Here is a 20,746-nt window from a genome sequence, read left to right on the forward strand (position 1 = left end):
ATGATGTCCTTGAAGTGCCTCTTGCCACTCTGGCCTCCTGAAGGCCTCACTTCCCCATCATGTGGGGCTTTGAGGGCACTTTTTAGATCTTTAGCAAAGGGCCTCTGAGGGACTGGCTTTTCCTTGGGGCTGCCCTGGTGTGTGGCACTGTCGGGTGGGGGATTTTGGTAACTCCAGGGGCTCAGTGTGGCTGAAACTCCTGGGGATGGCTTAGCTGCCCAAGTATAAGCCTCCATGCTGTGCCAGCCAAGCCTGTACCACTGTGAGGACAGACATCAGGACATCATTCATGCCTTTGGGCCAAATCCAGGGAGAAGGCATTAAAACCAACTAGGTACTGTTAGTACAGGAAGTGATTCTTGCATTCTGTTTTTGTGTAAAAGCAGGACTTAGCTGGGCAAAGAAAGAGCTGAGGGAAACTACATGGTCAGAGGCACAGAGGTAGGGAGTGTTTCCATAAGACTGGAGAGGAGTGGATATAGGGGGATAGGAGGGCAGGGCAGCTCAGAGGGGACCCCGAGGGCTCAGGCAAGGAGCAGCAACCTTCCCTGAAGCCAGCAGTGGGGTGAAGAGCTGGGAGGCCTCCCACATGAAGCTGGCATGGACAGCCCCACCCTGTGGCTGATGGCAGCCAACTCAGCTCTGCCTCTGTGCGGGCCAGGGGCTGGTGGCCCACATGAGCAGTAGTATGGCCTGGGCTGGCTCCACAAGGCTGCCCTCAGTCCCTCCATGGCTCAGGCCCTACTTCTGAGGGAGGGAGGTTGCTACAGAGGGGAGGGCATGAGTTTGGAGTTACCCAGCCCTGGGTCCAAATCTGGACTCTGCTGGGATACACACCAGGTCGGTAAGGCTGTGGGAAAGAGGCGCCTCACACCTTGCTATCCCACTTCTGGAGTCTGTCCCACAGCAGCACCTGCAGGCATACGCAGTGGGCAGAAGTACGTTTACAGTTATTTGTATTGAAGAAGGCACGTGAGTTATGATTAATACAATAGCTTTGCTAACTCAGAAGAATGTCACTCACAACTGTAACCCTACTTGTACCCTGTATGCACAAGATGATTCACAAGATTGGAAATGCCCTCTATACTTATCCACATGGAACTGGTTTAGACTGTGGTATATTCACATGATGGAATACTACACAGCAGTAAAAAATATAGATGCTTTCTATGTATGAATGTCCAAAAAGCCCTGGGATTTTTGTCAAGTTAAAAAGCAAGTGTGAGCCCTAGCTGGTTTGGCTCAGTGGATAAAGTCTTGGCCTGTGGACTGAAGTGTCCCTGGTTCGATTCCGGCCAAAGGGCACATGCCTGGGTTGCGGGCTCAATCCCCAGTAGAAGACGAGCAGCCAATCAATGATTCTCTCTCATCACTGATGTTTCTCTCTCTCTCCCTTCCTCTCTGAAATCAATAAAAATATATTATAAAATAAAATAATAAAATCCTTTCTGCTTTCTGTGAGATGCCTTTCACTTAAAAAAAAAAAAAAAAAAAAGCAAGTGTGAGTTTGTGAAGAGCAGAGAGCAGCTCATTCCAAGGCCAGGTTGGAAGCTCGGGAGACTGGGGAGTTCAGTGATTGGAAAGAAGGAACGCGCCAGGGTAGTGAGATGGAGACCAGCTTTGGGGGGCCCCTGGCTCAGAGAAGAAACTGAAAACTACCAGGAGCCAAGCAACAGTGTTCAGCAGGTGCTGATTGGCTTTATGTGGCCCAAGATCTGGCATCAGTAAAGCAATATCCACATGTGAACTGTGCTCTGTGTGCACTGTCTCACTAAACTTCTCAACAGCTCCAAACCCCACGAGGGAGGTGCTTTCCTTATCCTGCTGGGCAGAGGCTGGAGGTGGGGTGAGCAGCTCTGAGAGGGCTCCAGACGCCTGCGAAGACATGAAAAAGGGTTTGATGTTAAGAGGCAGCAACGGAAGGTCGAGGAGGTTGGGACATGTGAGACAGGATGAGTGTCATGTTCTCTGGGGCTTTTCTGGAAGAAGGCTGAGGTGACTTCCTTACTCCACTCTGGCTCCTGAGTCCTGAGTCCTGAGAAGAGGAGACTATGGGAGGGGAATGTGGTCAGAGCTAAAGGAGGGACAAAGGCAGAAGTGTCAACATCTCTTACACATAACCTGACGATTGTTTCCACTGTGGTGAGAAGACCATACAGGAAACCCATTTAAGCAGGGGAATCTTTTGAAATACTTTTCTGAAGTGAGGGTGTGAATCCCTTTCCCAGCCTGGCCCTACCTTCAGGCCTAAACCTGGCTGCTCTCAGAGGACCCCCAAACAGAAGGGCTTTCGAATGGGGCAACTGTGCAGACACAGAGGCGGGAGGAGAGTGGCAGGGCCAGAGGCAGTCTGGGTAAAGACAAGGAGGCAGGGAAGCCATATGGCATCTGGGAGAGAGGCTGAGGCTTAACTGCAGAGACCAGCTGGCCAAGTAGGGGCAGGTGGGTGCTGCTCGGCAGGCGTGGGTGCTGAGAGTCTTTGCTGAGTGTGACCTGACCAGCGATGCTTACAGGTGCTCAGCACCCTCTCCAGGTCTTGGGCGGAAGGTCTCAGGAGAGAATGGATGTCTGGAGGCGGGGCTGGGGCCCACCGGAATTTAACAGACAGGTGCTGGGTTTGCTAGCTCCTGTCTGGTCACCTGTTCCTTTCTGGGCCTACCTGGACCTCACCTATTGAATCATCAGAGCTAGACACTTGCCTGGGGGTAGATCTTCCCCTCTGGCTTATCATTTCTCAGGAATCCACCTATTTCCTCTTTTCTGAAAATCGGAACTGACTTTACCTTCAAAAAGAGGAATTAATCTTTGTTGACAGCTCTCCCCACACTCGCCCCTCCCCCCGACACACGCACTAACACATGGTGTGTGAGCAGGTACCAGGCCTGAGCTGGTGCCCACCTGGTGTTATCCTCATAAAGCCTCACAGAGAGGACACTGTTGTCCCAGGTGGGGAAGCTGAGGTCAGGCATAGGAGGTGCAGTGACACCCAAGGCTGCACTATGTGGGGAGTCTAGCGAGGCCGCTGGTGTGAGTTGAGTATGGAGAGGCCTGGCCATAGCATTATCTGTCCCCTGCACATGGCTGGCCTGGCACCCCATGTGGCCGGGTAAATTCCTACTCTCCCCTCCATCTGGAGTGCTCATTTCAGGGATGCCTGGGGCTTCTCATGGATGAGAGTTCCTCCATCTCTGGTGACAGGCACTCAGGGCCTGAGAGAGGCTAGAAGGGGGGACTTGGTCCACGACCTGCTTCCCAATAAACTGAGCAGGCTGGCGGCCAGAGCATGGGGTCCACGCATAGTGGCTGGACCTGGCTCCCCAGTGGTGACCCACAGATCCTGCTCTCTGCTTCTACCCAGCTCCCTACAAATGCCCCACACTTCTCTCTGACTGCTCAAGTGCAAAGAGCACAGGTCCTGGGCACAGAGATGGGGCTTCAAAGCCACCTGTGTGACCTTGGGCAAGTCCTGTGAACCTACAAAGCAGGCCTCCCCCGAGGGTTACTGAGGGCTGTGGAGCCGGTTAGAGCCTGGCTAATTGGAGGTGTGCAGTAAGGACTTTCTTCCCCTCAGGCGCCCAGCCTCCTGGGACCACCCTGATTGTCAGCCCCTTGGTGCCTAGACAACCAGCTCTGAAAAGAATTGGGGACTAGAGCTTTAGGACTGCCGCTGGTTGCTGGGAGTTTCGGCATTTACATTCCTTCCAGGGCCTCACAGGAGGCCACGAGCTTCAGAGCAAGAATGAGGAAGCACTTGTGATGGCGGGCGTCGGGCCCTGCCATCAGGTACCTGCACTCCAGGCATTTGTGGGGCTCAGGGCAGAAGTACAAATGGACGCCCACATAACAAATGTGTAGATATTTAAAGGCTATAAATCAAGCAAGTAAAAGGCTAAATAGAATATGTTCTAGCCCGGCTGGGGTGACTCAGTGGTTCAGCATCAACCTATGAACCTAGTTCAATTCCCAGTCAGGGCATATGCCTGGGTTTCGGGCTCGATCCTAGGTGTCCAGGAGGCAACAGATAGATGATTATATCTCATCATTGATGTTTCTATCTCTCTCTCCCTTCCTCTCTCTGAAATCAATAAAAATATATTTAAAAAAATAGAATATGTTCTAGCTTCCCACGTTGACAAGTCTACTTTCACAACCTGGAAGGCCAGGTTGCATTTAGAACCCTTGGTCTCCTGGATTCGGTGCTGCAATGTGGCAGCACAGGGAGAGCCATCTCCAGCCCCTCCTCCAGGTCCAACCTTGGGAAGCACATGTGGCCACCTCAGGCCATTTGTCCATGGTCCATTCACATAGCTGGAGCAGCTGCCCTTGGTCACACCGTAGCCTGGCGGTATGCACACCAGCCACAGGCCCAGGGGAATTGGGCTCTGGACCTTGTGGGCAGGGAATTCTGGGGTCCTGCATTTGCGTAGGCATGCACCCTCCCTCCCCGCCGTGAGAGGGCGGCTGAAGCCAGAGGAGGGCCAGAGTGGGTTCCTTTACAGTGGGGGGTCCAGAGCAAGGACACTTCTTGCCTGGGTCTAAGTTCTATGCCCTGGGGGTACTGCCAGGATCTGGTTCCAGAGTGAATGCCACCCCCTGCCCCCTGCTTACACCCCAGCCCTTGAGCCCCACTGGACCATGGTGACTCAGGCCACATTCCTTGCTGAGCTCACAGTCTAGGGAGCTGCCCCTCCATCCCCTGGACAGCAGGGCTTCTCTCCAGCACCAGTCATCCCCTTCCTAACCAGGATGACTCACTTTTATCATGGAGGAGGGGGGAGGGGTTTCCACCACCATCTGCTCCCCACCTCTCTGGAACCCTGATATTGCCCTGCCTAGTCTGGCTCTGTGGACTGCTCAGTGCTGGGTGCTGCAGCCAGTGGGCAGCTCTCCCTAGCTTCTGCCAGGAAAGTGGAGCACCATCTCCACTTTAGCCAATGTTTCTTGCTCACTCAGCTGAAAAGCTACAGCTTTCTAACCCTCAGGCTCCCAACCCTCACTGGGAGCTAGCTGCTTCTTCCCTGATGCTGTGTGACAGTCCTAAGTCAGGGCTCCTGCACCTGTCTTGCTACTGGGTGCCTCTCTCAAGGGGGCACATCTGCCACAAGGCTATTGGTGCCTACACACCCTCTCCCACTGGTGCTGGTGGCTCTTTCTCGGCTCCCTTGCTACCACCCTAGAGAGTGTGGGGTGGAGAGGGCTGGGGAGGGAGAGGTAGTGAGCAGACTCTGCTGTCAGGGTCGAGAGGAAATTCAGAGACCTTTTCCATTGAGAGAGAAAGGCCAGGGCTCTCAGGGCGGGGGGGGGGGGGGGGGGGGGGTGTTGACAGGGTTTTCCCAGAAGGCTGAAGCGTGCCCCAAACTTCAGCCATGAAGGGCTTGTACCACTATTTGATCAGGAACACACTGGACTGAACACCCAGGGAAAGTCTATTTTGTGCATTCTTCCAGTGTAGCCACTGTCCTGTGGCCAACACAGCTCCCATGGGGTGGGGGCTCCCTGTTGGTGGGTACCAGATCTGGAATCTGGTGAGGAGGTGCCACCCTCATCCTGCCAGGTAAAGGAGGGAGAGCACCTGTCACCCTCTGGGCAGTGGAGCCACCCTGGATGGTCTCTTCTCCTCCTTTTTCATCGGATATCCCTCGTCTCCCTCCTGGCAAGCTGCCCCCTTCCCAGCTGGCCTGACAGGGACCAGTAGCCCAACCTGTCAGTCAGTGAAGAGACTTCAGGATGGGGGGAAGTGCCCAGGACAGTTAACACAGTAAGGGCGGGGGCGGGGGGTGGGGGGGCGGCATTCAGGCCAAACCTGTGGTGGACCATGTGCCCAGATTCTTCCCCTGTGGGCCAGCCTACCTGGATGAGATGGGACACAGGCCAGGGCACTCTGATCTGAGTGGGAACCACTGAGCCCCTCCTTTCCTCCACACCTTTACACCTGTGGCGTCCCAGTTTCCATGCCATCCTCCTGCCTCACTGCCCTTGAGGTCCCCCAGCCCCTTTCTGAGAAAACCTCCCCACTGCAGAGCTCCCAGCTGAGGTTCAGACGAGAACCCAGCACAGGCCTTTGTTCTGTGAGCTGAGACTCCAGGGAACTGGTCCAGGTACCCTCCTCAGCAGGTGCTGGGTCCCGGGGCTCAGCGCAGGCGAGGGAGGGGTTCATGGTGCTTACCAGGTTCAGGGGTGAGTCTCAGTGTGTCACACACTGGCTCACCTCATTTCCCTGACAGAATAGCCCAGCTGCATCCGGATGGGAAGCACGTCCCTCCTCTGGGAAGGGCTCGGGAAGCAATCCAGGATCTGACCTTATGTTTGTGTCTATCCAGCCCTGTTGGTGCCACAGTATATCCCAGAAGCTTGTGGGGGGGAGGGGGGCGGGCAGGGAGGGGTTAGGGAGGAGGGTAGGGAGCAGGAGATGGGGCTGCAGGATTAGGGACTGGACACAACCCAGGCCCCTCCTGGGAAGAAGTTGTCCTCCATTCTAACTGGGGTTCCAAGTTGAGGGATGGCTCAAACTAGGCCGCCATGCCTCCTTGCCCTGAACTATCCTGGCACATCCTAGAGACCTTCAAGGAAAACCACCAGCAGATACCAGGCCTCAGGGCTGCCTGAGGCTCAGGAGCTGCCAGGGGAAGGGAGGGACCAGAAGCTGACTTTAGCTGGGTGGGTGGGGTAGGGGACCCCCTGAGGAGAGCAGACTACCTGAGTGAAAGGCTCTAAGCCAGGCCCTGGGGACGGAAGCCTCTGGGACACTGCATTCCTCTGGAGCATCACTGAGTCCCGCTGGTGGGCTGGGCTGGAGGACTAGTCACTTCCTTTTTCTGGACCACACCTTTTGAATGAGATCACCTCCTACTTCACTACTGGACTACCTGGCTATCGCAGGATCAAATAAGGTAATGAAGAGGCTAAAAAGCATAAAGGTGGTATTATTAGCAGGAGTCATATTTGACTTGCTAATTAGCTTCCTAAAAATAGCCACATTTATTATAGCGCAGGGAGAACCGTAAACGAGCCAGCGCCTGGATTCTTGATGTGGTGCTGTGGCAGCCTTGCTGTGTGAATTTGGGTTGGACCCTGACCCTCCCTGGGCATCTGGTTCCAGATGGAGACTGGACAGTCTCTGAAGGCCATAGGCCTGAGTCTAAAACAGTAGCCAGATGCAAACTCGGGGAGGAGGTCTCCTCCCTTCTGGGGCTGGGTTCTGGAGGACTGGCTTCCTTTGAGTCACTAGGTCAGAGCAATTGGTGACACTGAGGCTGGCTATCCCTGGCACCTGTTAGGGAATCTAAAGGGTTCCTGAGTCTGGCCTTGATCTTGGAGTCTGGGTGTAGGCTGCCCACTTTCCATTACAGAGCCCAACCATTGGCGGGGGCTGCAGACAAGAGGGCTCACAGAGAGGAGAGGGGCCTGGGAAGGCAGGGTTAGGGGTAGGAGGAGAGGGGCTGCAGACTCAGTGGGACATCTAGCTGGCTGGATTGCTTCCTGAGCCCTTCCCAGAGGAGGGAGGTGCTTCCCATCCGGATGCAGCTGGGCTATTCTGTCAGGGAAATGAGGTGAGCCAGTGTGTGACACACTGAGACTCACCCCTGAACCTGGTAAGCACCATGAACCCCTCCCTCGCCTGCGCTGAGCCCCGGGACCCAGCACCTGCTGAGGAGGGTACCTGGACCAGTTCCCTGGAGTCTCAGCTCACAGAACAAAGGCCTGTGCTGGGTTCTCGTCTGAACCTCAGCTGGGAGCTCTGCAGTGGGGAGGTTTTCTCAGAAAGGGGCTGGGGGTCCTCAAGAGCAGTGGGACATCCAGCTGGCTGGGAAATCCATTCACTCAGTGCATGTTTATTGAGCATCTACTATGTGCCAGGTACTGTGCCACATGTTGCAGAGATAATATAAGACTAATTAGTTGCAGTTTCAATCTAGTGGGGGAGGCAGGCACTCATTACTAAGCACTCAACTAAACCTCACAAAATACATGCAACTCTGACAAGGGCTACGAAGAGGCATGTATGGTGCCAGGAGCATGTGTAATGGGGAATCTGACTTAGTTGAAAGGTCAGGGAAGGCTTTCTGGAGGAGGTGACATGGGTTGAAACCTAAAGGATGACTAGGCACTCTCTAAGCCATGCAAGAAGTGGGAGGGGAATTCTGAGCAGAGGGTGCAGAGGAGCAAAGATGTTGGTGAGCAGGTGCATTCAAGGGGCTGAAGAAGAGCTGGGGTGGCTGGAGTGGAGATGGGGGCGCCAGAAGGCCTGCTTTTACCTTTAGTGTGATGAAAGCCCCAGAGGGGGGCAGATTTCAATTTGAAGAAGTCTTACTGTGGTCCAGGCCAGAGGTGGTGGTGGCTATGGGACAGGGTGGGTATTCAGGCGGTAAGATCGAGAGCACTAGGACATGGCCAGACTCAGATGTCAGCATAAGACAGCAAGAGGATGTCACATTGACTCATCAAAATGCTGACTTACAAGTACACCTGGGAGGACAAAGGCTGTGGGATGGGTGTTCCTCCCTCCCATGCTTCCCTGTGTGATTTCTTAAAAAAAACAAAACAAAACATTTTTATTGATTTCAGAGAGGAAGGCGAGAGATAGAAACATCAATAATGAAAGAGAATCATTGATCAGCTGCCTCCTACATGCCTCCACTGGGGATTGAGCCTACAATCCGGACATATGCCCTTGACCGGAATTGAACTCCAGACCCTTCAGTCCGAAGGCTGACGCTCTATCCACCAGGCCAAACTGGCCAGGGCCCCTGTCCGATTTCATTGCTGAGAGGAAATGTCCCCTTTGTCAGTACCTGTGAATCACCAGCCCCTCTGGCAGTGTAAGCTGCATCCTGCCGGGATGCTGCACCCTATGTGTTTCCATCTCCATTTAACTTGCCCCTGTGTCCAGGGAGCCTGATGGGACTCCCCAGCCCCTTGCCCCTTGGTGTCTGCTCTCTAGGGGTGGAGTTTGTGAGAACTGAAAGGCTAACGGGGACAAGTGGCCCTTACAGGGGGCAGTCCTACAGACAGTGCCTGGACTTTATTATACGCTGACATCAATGGGAAACTGAGGAGGGTGATGAAAGGGTCGTCCCTACCACACCGGGGCCGTTTCGACCTGACCAGGGTCGTCCCTACCTCACGGGGGCCGTTTCAACCTGACCGGGGTTGTCCCTACCACACCGGGGCCGTTTCGACCTGACCAGGGTCGTCCCTACCTCACGGGGGCCGTTTCAACCTCACCGGGGTCGTCCCTACCTCACGGGGGCCGTTTCAACCTCACCGGGGTTGTCCCTACCACACCGGAGTTGTTTCAACCTGACTGGGGTTGTCCCTACCACACCGAAGGCCCCGATCTTGCATTGCTTCCTGCCCTGGAACTTCTGCCCCTAGAAGCTGGACCTCTGAGACATTGAAGGGAGACTCAGGAAATAGTGAGCTCCCAGTCAGAGCAGGGATTCTTGCTGCAATCAGAGTCTAAAAGACTGGTTATAGGAAACTAACCAGTGGGAAGGGTTGTAGGGCTGCTGGGAGTGACATGAAGTCCCCTCACCTGGGGAGGCCAACAAATGCCCTGTACCGGGATTTCTCCTGGGCCCTGGGATAGCTCATCCCCACCCTCCCCACTCACCTAGGGGAGGTCTGAGACAGCAGCAGAGACACCCAGCCCCTTTCCCACGCAGCTTGACCATCCTCCTCACCTCCTAGGGTAGGATTTTGGTAAAAGAACAGTCCTGGAATCCACCAGGGACACTCAGTGTGGAGACCTCACAAAGTTCCTCCTTAGGTCTACTCTAGCCTCTCTTCAAGACAACTTTCTGTGCAGGTCTGTGGCCTGGGCTGCATGCGCTTTTCCAGGAAGTAGAGGTTGGGTGGAGCTGAGTTCATTTCCAAAATGTTCTTTAAGCTGGTGGGCATGTAAGGGGGGGGGGGGCGGTAAGAGTTTATGAAGACCCCTCACCCGGGGAGGCCAATTGCCCTGTGCTCAATTCCTCCAGTGCTCAGGTGATGGAGTCCTGATGTTCAGCCCTGTGTGCTCCCCGCTCTCCCCCGCTCCCCCCCTACACACACTGGAAATCACTTCTGCCTTTCCCCCAGACCTTGGGTATTCCCACCCTCACACCTCCCTGAGACCTTGGGTACGACCTAGGGCAGTGGTTCTCAACCTTGGCTGCACATTAGAATCACCTGGGAATCTTTTTAAAATCCTGATTTCTGGGCCTCATCCTCCGGAAATTCTGTTTCTGTGTTATGGAGTGGGGCCACAACATTAGTAACAAAGATACAGAATTTCCGGAGGATGAGGGCCAGAAATCAGGATTTTAAAAAGATTCCAAGGTGATTCTAATGTGCAGCCAAGGTTGAGAACCACTGACCTAGGGAGTCTTACTGGTGAGAGCTCTCACTCCTGGGACAGCAGTGCCCCATGTGGCCATCCAGAGAAGCTCGGGGGAATAGAAGTCTCATCCTGTGCCCAATGTCAGTCAGTTGTGAGCCACTCCCCCCCGCCCCCCTCCCAGGGGCTGGGTCCTTGTTTCTCCCCAAGGCCAGGTTGGGGGCACCCTGGGACACAGCCTCTGCCTGGCCCTCCTCCCCATCAGGCCCCTGTCTGGTTCAGGACATAATGAGAGTGGAGTTCAAGCTGCTGTGGGAGAGGGGTTGGATCTCTGGGCTGCTGTCTCAGACCTCCCTTAGGCGGTCCCAGCTTGGCCTCTGGCAGACTGAGTGATCTTGGGCAAATTTCTGTTCTTGCCCGGGCCTCAGTTTCCCCATCTGTACAATAAATAGGGTGACTCAGGGAGACTTCCTCCAGACCTCAGGTTTTTTTTTTTCCACTTTTACTTTTATTAATATTTACTTTATGCTGAATTTACTCCAGGGCTATAAATTTTTCTTTCTTCAGTTTCTTCTGGGATATCTTTTTCTTCTGTGCAACCTCCTGCTCTGGTTTAGGAACAGTCTGCTCCTTTGTAGTGAGGATCAGGTCAATGTGGCAGGGGAAGCTCATGTATGGGTTCATCTGCCCATGAGCTCCATGAGTTCTGGGAGCTTTGTTCACGAGATGTGCTCAATGACCGGAGAATGGATATCTAAACCCTGAAGTTCAGCATCAGTCTCTGCATTTTTAAGCTTATGCAGCAGAAATTCAGCACTCTATTTGGGCCACTCACCCTGTGTCCAGCCCCAAGTTTGGCCTGGGCACACCTGCCAACTGCACCACTCTAACAACGAAATGGCACACATTGCTTCTGTAAAGTGACATCGTTCAGATACTTGGTGGCTTTTCAAAATGCATACGCTTGATGGCCTGGGCAGTCCTATGAGTGTTCTTAAAGTGAACACAAAGATTTGAATCTCTCTCTCGCTCTCTTTTTTTGTTTGTTTGTTTGATAATACTCACCCAAGGATATTCCAACCACTGAGCTGCACTGGCCAGGGCTTGCACCTCTTGATTTGCATGATTTTTGTGAGGGTTTCTGGGTTATGTGAATATCGAACAATTTTCAGAGGTCACCTCTGGCTGCTTTTGGAAAGAAAAGACCTCAGCTTTAAAGCCCTCTCTCAACCTACCTCTCATCCTCTCCCTGTTCTGACCCTGCCCAACCTCTCTCCCCTCTGTGTCTGGCAGGCCCCACTCTGGGAGCCCTCACTAAAGGCACACCCATGCCCCGCCCCCACCTCTCTGTGAGCCCTCTCCTGCCCACAGGCCCTCAACACTTGGCCTCTATTCTGTCCTGGGCCTGGCTGGCCCTGCTGGTTCTGAGCAGACTCCTGATGGGCACCTAATGGGACCATAACATTCAGTTTGCCCACAGTAAAATGAATAATGACACCCAACTCCCAGAGCTGTTATGAGGATTAAACAAGCTAATAATATGTTTGTGAAAGAGCTTGTAGGCGGTGGGCCTGTGTCAGAAGAAGGGCAGTAATTCCGGAAGGCTGCCGTGACTGGTCCCTGAGGCCACTCTTCCCCAGACCACTGCATGCAGGGCCATGCCAGCACGAGTGGCACTCACTGGCTGGGTTGAAATTCAGGTCAGACCCTTGTTGTCCAGTCCTGGCCCCCTGCAGTGAGAGAGGACTGTAGTCTGGTGAGAGGACAGCTCCATTACCTACTGGTACAAAAGTACACATGATGGTTGGTGGGGGCTGAAGCCATACCTCCAGCACCCGGGGGAGGGCGGGCAGGGCAGGCTCTCAGCTTCTGCAGAAGGTAAGACATGCCCTAGGCACCATTTAAGATATAAAATTCATCAGAGCAAGGTCATGAGCCTTAGTTGAACACTGAAGGTCTCAGGGACCTAGCCCCCGTGCCTCTTTCTGCCTCATTTTATCCCCTTGCCCACATCTACTATTGGCCATTCTGAATTTCTCAGTAACCATACTGTTCACACACATCCCTAGGAGTGGGAAGACCAGCTAGGGAGCACTGCAGGGGTCTAGGTGACAGAGGATGGTGGCCTGAGTGGGGCAGGGCTGACGGCCTTGGGAAAGAGAGATGGGGTTTAAATACACTTGGGAGAAGGACAAGGAGGTGGTGGAGTTTGAGGCTTTAAAGACTGGATGAAGAGGGGCAGGGCTGAGGAAGCTGGCGGCTGGGTTTGGGTATAGTGAGAGTGCAGGCCTGAGGCTACTAGGAGGCATGGGCCGGGCTCAGGGGTGGAGCCACCTGGGAGTTAGGAGCCCGTGCTGTGGGACTGGATGCAGGCACCCGGAGCATGTGTACAGGGAGAAGTCCCAGGGAGCTGCAAATCAGGGGCCTCTCACACTGGCAGGGTTGAGGAACAAGACAAGGGTCAGGAGGCCGGATAGCTGCCCAGGAGAGGAGCAGTGAGTATCAGGCCCAGTGTGTTCCCAGGACACAGGAAACAGCAACTCTAGGGGATGAGAGGGAACCTGGGGGTAGGAATTGCAGAGGGAGGTTTCTCGTGGTTTGAGGAAGAGCCTTCTCAGAAAGGGAGCCCCCAAAGATGACAGGCTTCTTCTTGAGGTCCTGAGCTCCCTGCCCTAGGAAATGTGTGAGGCAAAGCTGGATGGCTCCCTGAAGAGTAAGGGTCATTGCTGAGGGGATTTCTGCAGTGGGTGGTGATAGGTATGAGGCCAGAGAATCTGCATATAGTAAGGGTTCTGGGGTGGTGGTGGTGGCGGTATTGCGTCCTAAACAGTAAACAGCCCCCTTCCTTGGCTGCAAAGCTCTGACTTGCACTGACTGGCCCAGCACGCCTGCCGCCTGCCGCCTGCCGCCTGCCGCCTGCCGCCTGCTGCCTGCCGTGTGAATGGCAGCCTCCTGCCTCTCCAGAGACAGCCTCTTCTTGGGGCACTTCCCCTGCCTCCCTTCTCCCTGCACCACTCCAGGCAGGTCTCTGAACCAGGTCTCCTGCCTGGCTGGCACCGAGGGAGCAACAGAGGGAGGTCCAGCAGCAGCCACCAGCCTGCCCTGCCTGCCCCCATGACATTCTGGTTGGCCTGGGGGCTACAGTTGACAGGCTAGCTCTGGGGAGGGGCTCCTGAGATGTTTCCTTAGACACATGATTGGAATTGCACACACAGCTTGGTAATTAGGAGGCAGCACTTTATTCTGTAAATGACTGTAATTACAGTTACTTTCTGCTGCCAAACCTGGAGTTTGGGGGATCACCTGGGATCTGGGTGAAAGGGGGAAGGGAGAGAGGTAAAGACTTGGTTTCGGAGGGCCAGCTTTATATAGTCACGAGGCCCCTCCCTAGATGCCTGATTGCTCTAGAGCAGGGGTGGGCAAACTTTTTGACTCGAGGGCCACAATGGGTTCTTAAACTGGACCGGAGGGCCGGAACAAAAGCATGGATGGAGTGTTTGTGCGAACTAATATAAATTCAAAGTAAACATCATACATAAAAGGGTACGGTCTTTTTTTTTTTAGTTTTATTCATTTCAAACGGGCCGGATCCAGCCCGCGGGCTGTAGTTTGCCCACGGCTGCTCTAGAACATCAACAGGCTTGGAGACCCACTTTGACAAGGGAGAAACCTTGAGAAGGACAGAGTGCCTCAAGTGACAGAGGTGTCTACAGCAGAACCTGCACTGGAACCCAAGCTTCCCTCAGCCAGACTGAATCTTTCATTTTTTATTTGGTCCATGCTAAGTGCTTTCTCCTCTCCTGGTCTTTCCTCAGTCTTCCCATCAGCCTGGCACATTCCCCACCTATTATCTGGGACACTCTTATCCTTCCCTTGGTCTGTGTGTGACACCACCTCCTCCAAGAAGCCTTCCCTGACTCTCAGGTTCTCCATCCCTCTGTCCCCCACCAATGACCTCACAATGAATAGGCCTGTCTTCCTTAGAGAGTGTAATCTTGAGGTCATGGACCACATTCAGTTACCACTGGGGAGCTGGAGTTGGCTTGTACTGGCATGTGAGAGCTGATGATTACATTTGCAGGAATTTTGTGAACTGGTTGTTAAACGCAGTCATTGTTAACAATTAAATTACATAAATTTACAATCAAATACTTTTTGTTAATGGGCAATGGACACTAAAAAACATCACTTCCTAATTATTTTGTTATCTATGTTCCTAAGGTTATTTATGTCTATCAGATCTGGTGGTAAAGATGTACTATATAATGGTGTGAACCAACTCAGCCATATATATACATATACATATATATATGTATATATATGTATATGTATATATATGTGTGTATATATATATATATATATATAATAATTGATTTCAGAGAGGAAGGGAGAGAGCTAGAAACATCAATGATGAGAGAGAATCATTGATTGGCTGCTTCCTGCCAAATCCTACTGTGGGGGATTGAGCCCGCAACCTGGGCATGTGCCCTTGGCCGGAATCGAACCTGGGACCCTTTAGTTCCCAGGCCAATGCTCTATTCACTGAGCCAAACCACCTAGAGCCCAACTCACTCTTAAGAGACATTGCATTGGTGGCGTGATCCTTGCCATGGTAGAAATACTGACACCACAGAAGTGGGCAAGTGCCTCAGATCAGAGCCCTTCACTGCATCCCAGAGTTGGTTGTTAAACATTTTTCAGTTCACTGCTGAATTCACTGCTGACCTTGACCCTTACAGCCGAGTCTGGCACACAGCAGTGCTCAGCAAAGGGCTGCTGGAGAGAAAGAACACAGGCATTGCCTTGGGAAGTGGGGTTACCTGCTTCCAACATCGGCCACCAGTACTGGCTCCAGCCCTGCCCACTCCTCCCAGCTCTCTGGGGGCACAGATAAGGCCGCTGCTGGGGCCTACATTTGTGGGCACTGGGGTAGAGGGGAGCCACCTTTCCCAGGACAGGCCTGAGGGGCGCCAGAGAGTCAGCAGGTGTGGGCGGCCTTGGCAGGGCACACAGAGACCTGGGCTGGAGGAGGTCCTGTTGCTTCCTCCCCCATGGCATCGTGCCACCTTTCTGCACCCTGGCCACAGCAGGAGGAGCCGCGGAAAGGTTGTCTAGCTGGGCTGGCTTCAGAAAGGGTGCCTAAAGTCCCCCTCCCTTAGAACTTTGGGTAAGAATTGGTCCTCTCAAGATCTTTCTTAAAAGTTGCACCCCCCCTCTTTGGGTAACAGACCTTTTAAAATCCGGGAAGGTCAGGGATAAGAAAAGAGAGGGAGACTGAGCACTTTCTACCCAATGGCTCATTTAGCAGTCGCACACACAAAGCCACTTACTCTACCCACTCACTCTACAGAGGGGCACACTGATGAACTTATGTTCAACCAGCCCAGGGTGTTCCTGCAGCTCTTTTACAATGGTTCTCAATGAAGGGAACATTTGGCAATATCTGGAGACATTTTTATTGCCTGGCATCTAGTGGGTAAAGGCCATGAATGTTTTAAAACATCTATAATGCACAATATAGGCCCCCACAAAAAAGGACTGTCCAGGCTAAAACAATCAAGCCTGAAACCCAGGCATGTGCCCTTGACCAGAATCGAACCTGGGACCCTTCAGTCCACAGGCCAACACTCTATCCACTGAGCCAAACCGGCTAGGGCAACCTTGACACTACTGGGCGAGGGAGAGCGAGGGTTGCAGCCTACTTCACAATCTGAGCCCAAGAGGCCGAAGCAGTTGGAAGGGTACAGCATGGTGGTGGGTACCCAAGGGCATTGGAGGGCTGGGTCCAGTTGCAGGTGCTGATGGGGTGGGCTGGTGCCACCTCCCCCTGGCCACATCTCTTCGAGGCATGTGGGGTATATGTTCAGGGAAGCTCACTCAATAAATGAGAACTATTACGGGTATTTTTTTTTATTAGGTTCCTCACACCCTCTAGGCAGGTGGGAATTCACCAAGGTTCTTCTTGCATCGCCACTTCTTTGCTGCCCTCTAGTGGTCCCTGGCTGCACTGTCCTGAGGGAACGGTTAACTTGATGTGTCGAGTTATTTATTTATTTAAATCCTCACCCGAGGATATTTTTCATTGATTTTCAGAGAGAGTGGAAAAGAGAGGGAAAGACAGAGAGAAATATCAATGTGAGAGAAACGCATCAACTGGTTGCCTCCTGCACTCGCCCCGACCAGGGCCTGGGACAGGGAAGAGCCTGCAACGGAAGTACGTGCCCTTGACTGGAATCAAACCTGGGACCCTTCAGTCCACAGGCTGAAGTTCTATCCACTGAGCCAAACTGGCTAGATTTCAAAGGAAGTTTGCCCTGTAAGGAACCCTTATGGTTGATTCTTGGATAGAGTCAAACAACTAATTTATTTCCCTTCTTCCCAAAAAGAACTCACCTGTGGATTGGCATTTGCATGTTGGTTTTCTTTCTTTTTCTAAAAATCCTCACCTGAGGATATGTTTCATTAATTTTTTTTTTTAGTTTTAGAGAGAGGAAGGGAAAGAGAGAGAGGGATAGGAACATGAATGATGAGAAAGAATCATTGATTGACTGCTTCCTGCATGGTCCCTACTGGGGATTGAGACCACAACCCAGGCATGTGCCCTGACTGGGAATTGAACTGTGACCTCCTAGTTCATGGGTTGATGCTCAACTACTGAGCCACAATGGCTGGGATGTTTTATTGATTTTTTTTAGAGAGAGAAAGGGAGAGAGAAAGAAACATTGATGTAAGAGAAACACATTGATTGGTTGCCTCCCATATAGGCCCCGGCTGGAAATCGAACCCCTAACCTTGTTCCTGACTGGATTCAAACCTACCACCTTTTGGTGCATGGGATGACATTCCAACCAACTGAGCCACCAGCCTGGGCTGCAAGTTAGTTTTCTTTTCTTTTCTTTTTTTAAAATATATTTTTATTGATTTCAGAGAGGAAGGGAGAGGTAGAGAAAGATAGAAACCTCAATGATGAGAGAGAATCATTGATCAGCTGCCTCCTGCATGGCCCCTACTGGGGATTGAGCCTGCAACCCAGGCATGTGCCCTTGACTGGAATCAAACCTGGAACCCCTAAGTCCATAGGCCGCATGTCGGTTTTCTTGAAGCAGCACCCTGTTATAGAGGAAAGGCAAAGGGGCAAGTTTTCTTTTTGACATTCATGGTAATTGACCAGTTTAAATTTTACCTGTAACCCTAACACATTTCTACAAACCTCTTTACCACCACTGTTTAAGCCAAAGGTTGCTCACTCACATCTCCAGCGTGGGAATAACATGTTAGTTGTCTCAAATTCTGTCTCTCTCTCTCCCTCCTTGTCCTACAGTTTGTTGTGAAAACTGGGTAACAGCAGTGACCATTTGTTTTGCTCCCAGTTATCTCTGGTACCCATCACAGTGCCTGGCACATGGCAGGTGCTAGTACATTTCTGGGGAATGAATACTGCACTCATGGCATACAGGTAGCCATGTGGCCCCCTAACCCCCCTCCCCTGCTCTCAGACACTATGAAAAGCTGGGGTCTTTGTGCTGAGCACTGGTTGTACAAAGGTAAGTGTGATGTAACATTGGACTCTGGAAGAGATTTTACAAGAAGGAAAGATGAAGGTAGAGGGTGTGAGAATAAAAAGTAATCTTTTCTGTCAAAGAAGATTTAGGCACCCGCCATTTTGAAAGTGCAAAGACCAACCCTTCCCTTTTTCCTTTAAATTAGCCAATTGCGCAAGAATGTGAGCCTAAACTTTGACCGATCAAGAGTGAGGGACAGCCCTAGCCAGTTTGCTCAGTGGATAGAGCATCGGCCTCGGACTGAAGGGTCCCAGGTTCAATTCCGGTCAATGGCACATGCTCGTGTTGCGGGCCTGATACCCAGTAGGGGGCGTGCAGGAGGCAGCCAATCAATGATTCTCTTATTGATGTTTGTATCTCTCTCTCCCTCTCCCTTCCTCTCTGAAATCAATAAAATATATCTATTTTTAAAAAGTGAGAGACAGACAGCATGCGCCAGGGATAAAAACCCCAGCGGGCAGTTCGTGTGTGTGTGTGCTCCCAGACCCTATGTTGGCTGCATACCCTTCTGCAGGAGTAAAGATATTTGCCTTGCTGTCTGGCTCCCGAGTATCCTTTGTGTTCTGCCAGGATCCCTGTTTGGGGGGCTTGCCTTCTTTCTAACAAGGGGACAGGTTTTTGGTGAGAGGAGGTGTGGGGGCCCTGACCAGAGTTGTCAGAGGTTCAAGGCCTACTCACCATATGCATGCGTGCAGGCAGGACACAGCAGTATTACTGTTAAAAGCCCCTTTGCCCTAGGCATGCTTGAGGGCAATGACTCAGCAGTAGCACTATACGTACTGCGCAAGCGCACCCTTATATAACCTGCTTATATTAACGTAGCACAGCACTAATTGGCACGAGGCCTCTTTTGTTTGAGCGTGTAAATAAGTGCCACTGACCAGCCAGTTTGGGCTGCTTTGATTGTAATAGAGCATGTCCCACCTACTGCTGTCACCCCTGTGTTCTTCCAACTTCCTGCAATCAGAGGGGTCAAGTCCCTCCTGAGGAACTTACCCCCAAGAGGGGCTGGCAGACTGGGGAAGGAGTGGACCCTCACCTGGCTCCTCTGGTGGGAGGTCAATGGTTCCTCAGGGTGGGGCAGGCAGAGTCCTGGATTGAGGACTGGGAAATGAGGGGGCCTGGTGCTCCCTCTCCTGCAGCACCCTGTCCCTACAGACCGCAGGCCTGATGCTTATCCCAGCCGCCGGGATCAGCTCCCTAGCTCAGGCCGGGAAGCCAAGTAACGTATCTACACTGCGCCCACTCAGTGCCTCTTCACCCGGGCTCTTTCCCATCTTTAGGGCTCTCAGCCCCGCCCCCGGTCCCGCCCCCTCAGCCCCAGCCAATCCAAGAACTCCAGCAACCCTCACGTCCAATGCGGAGCCACTAGGCCCAGGCCCCGCCCCGCCGCCTTCACTAGCAGTCCCCGAGTGAGGGCACCTTCTGACCGCGCCCGCCCCACCCCTGCAGGTCCTGGAGGGGACAGACCCGGCGCCGGGGGGCCAGCGTGCACCCCGGCAGTGCCCGTTCCCAGGGTCGCCCTTTCTGGAAGCGGCACCCTCACTTGCGTCCTCCCCACGGGCAGAGCCTGGGTCCCCTGAGTGGCGCGGGCTCTGGCCTCAGCCCTGTCCTGGCTCCCCTTCGCACCCTCGCAGGGCTCCAGGCTCCTCATCTGATACATGGAGGTTTGCGGCTGCCGGGGTCCGCTCTGGGGCCACTAGCCTTACTGCTGGGACAGACTTTGTAGGCTAATAAGGCCATCCTGGGCCGGGCCGGGCTGGCAGTCCCGTCTCCTCCCCGTGCTCCTGGGTAGGGCCCAGGCTCAGCCCCTTCTCCCCGGCCGCTGCCTCCGGAGCCCGCCTTTCTCACGCCCAGCCCGACGCTGTTGCCGGGAGTTCGGCTCCACCTAGTGGCACGGGCGCTGGCGGAGGCTCTGGAGCGAACCAGGCGGCTGGATGCGGTGAATACCTGGATGCCTCAGAGAGGTCCAGCAAGAGCAGAGTGGCGTTTCTCTGCTTCTGGTTCCGAGGGAGGCTGGGGCGGGAGAGAGCGAGAGCACTGTTACCAAGCACAGATGTCTCCCCGGGCTCCTCTGCCTTCCAGAGGGCTGGGGTACCCGAAAGCCCTGCCAGTGCTCGCCACCCCCACGCCCGGGCTGGCCCTGCACCCGCTGCTGCTGCTCTCCCAGGCCTCGGGGAGATCCTGTTTCCTTTCCTCTAAGGACTGTCACACAAACCTGCTCTCTTCCTGCCTTTCTCCTGCCCTCACTCCAGTTTCTTCTCAGCCACTCGCTCTCCCCACCCGCTTTCTTCTCTCCTTTTTGCCCCACCCTCTGCCTGACTGTCGCCTGTCTGTGTGGCTGTGTCAACATTTCTGTTATGCCCAGATTTCAGGATCCCCAAGAAACCACATTAGGGAGCCAGCCATGTCCGATGCAAAAGCATAAGAGTCTTTATTCGAGCTAGCTTGGCTCCCCCACCTTGCCGACACAGCAGCAGGAAGCAGAGAGAGATAACTCTGTGTGGAGACGGGTTATATAGGGGGAGTTGGAGTAAGGGGAGGAGAAAGGACTGTGCTCTGCCGATTGGCCAGGCACAATTTGGTGTCTTGTTCCTGGGTGTGGCTAGCAGAGGCTTAGACTTCGGGGAAGAAGCTCCTTGCCAAGCATGTGGCCAAAGTAAGATGGAGCACTTACCCTGGGGCAAGATGGAGGGCGTAGCCCTTACCCTGGGGCAAGGTGGAGGGCGTAGCCCTTACCCTGGGGCAAGGTGGAGGGCCTAGCCCTCGCCCTTTCATTCCCCCCCTTTGTCTTGGAACTTCCGGCTCAATCATGAGACGGACTGCATTTCTATTCCACCGTTGCTAGAGGCCCGAACTGGGC

At 53.4% G+C, this 20,746-nt stretch overlaps 1 protein-coding gene across 1 annotated transcript in view; it reads left to right on the plus strand.

Annotated features, from left to right (window-relative positions):
• The window catches only part of SEMA7A (semaphorin 7A (JohnMiltonHagen blood group)), a 74,405-nt gene that overhangs the window by 45,789 nt on the left and 7,870 nt on the right, over positions 1 to 20,746 (plus strand). The gene's annotated exons all lie outside the window — the stretch shown is intronic.

Source organism: Myotis yumanensis, unplaced genomic scaffold (genome assembly GCF_028538775.1).
Source record: "Myotis yumanensis isolate MYYU_CA2020_CCGP unplaced genomic scaffold, mMyoYum1.0.hap1 SCAF_1, whole genome shotgun sequence".
Taxonomy (NCBI): Eukaryota; Metazoa; Chordata; class Mammalia; order Chiroptera; family Vespertilionidae; genus Myotis; species Myotis yumanensis.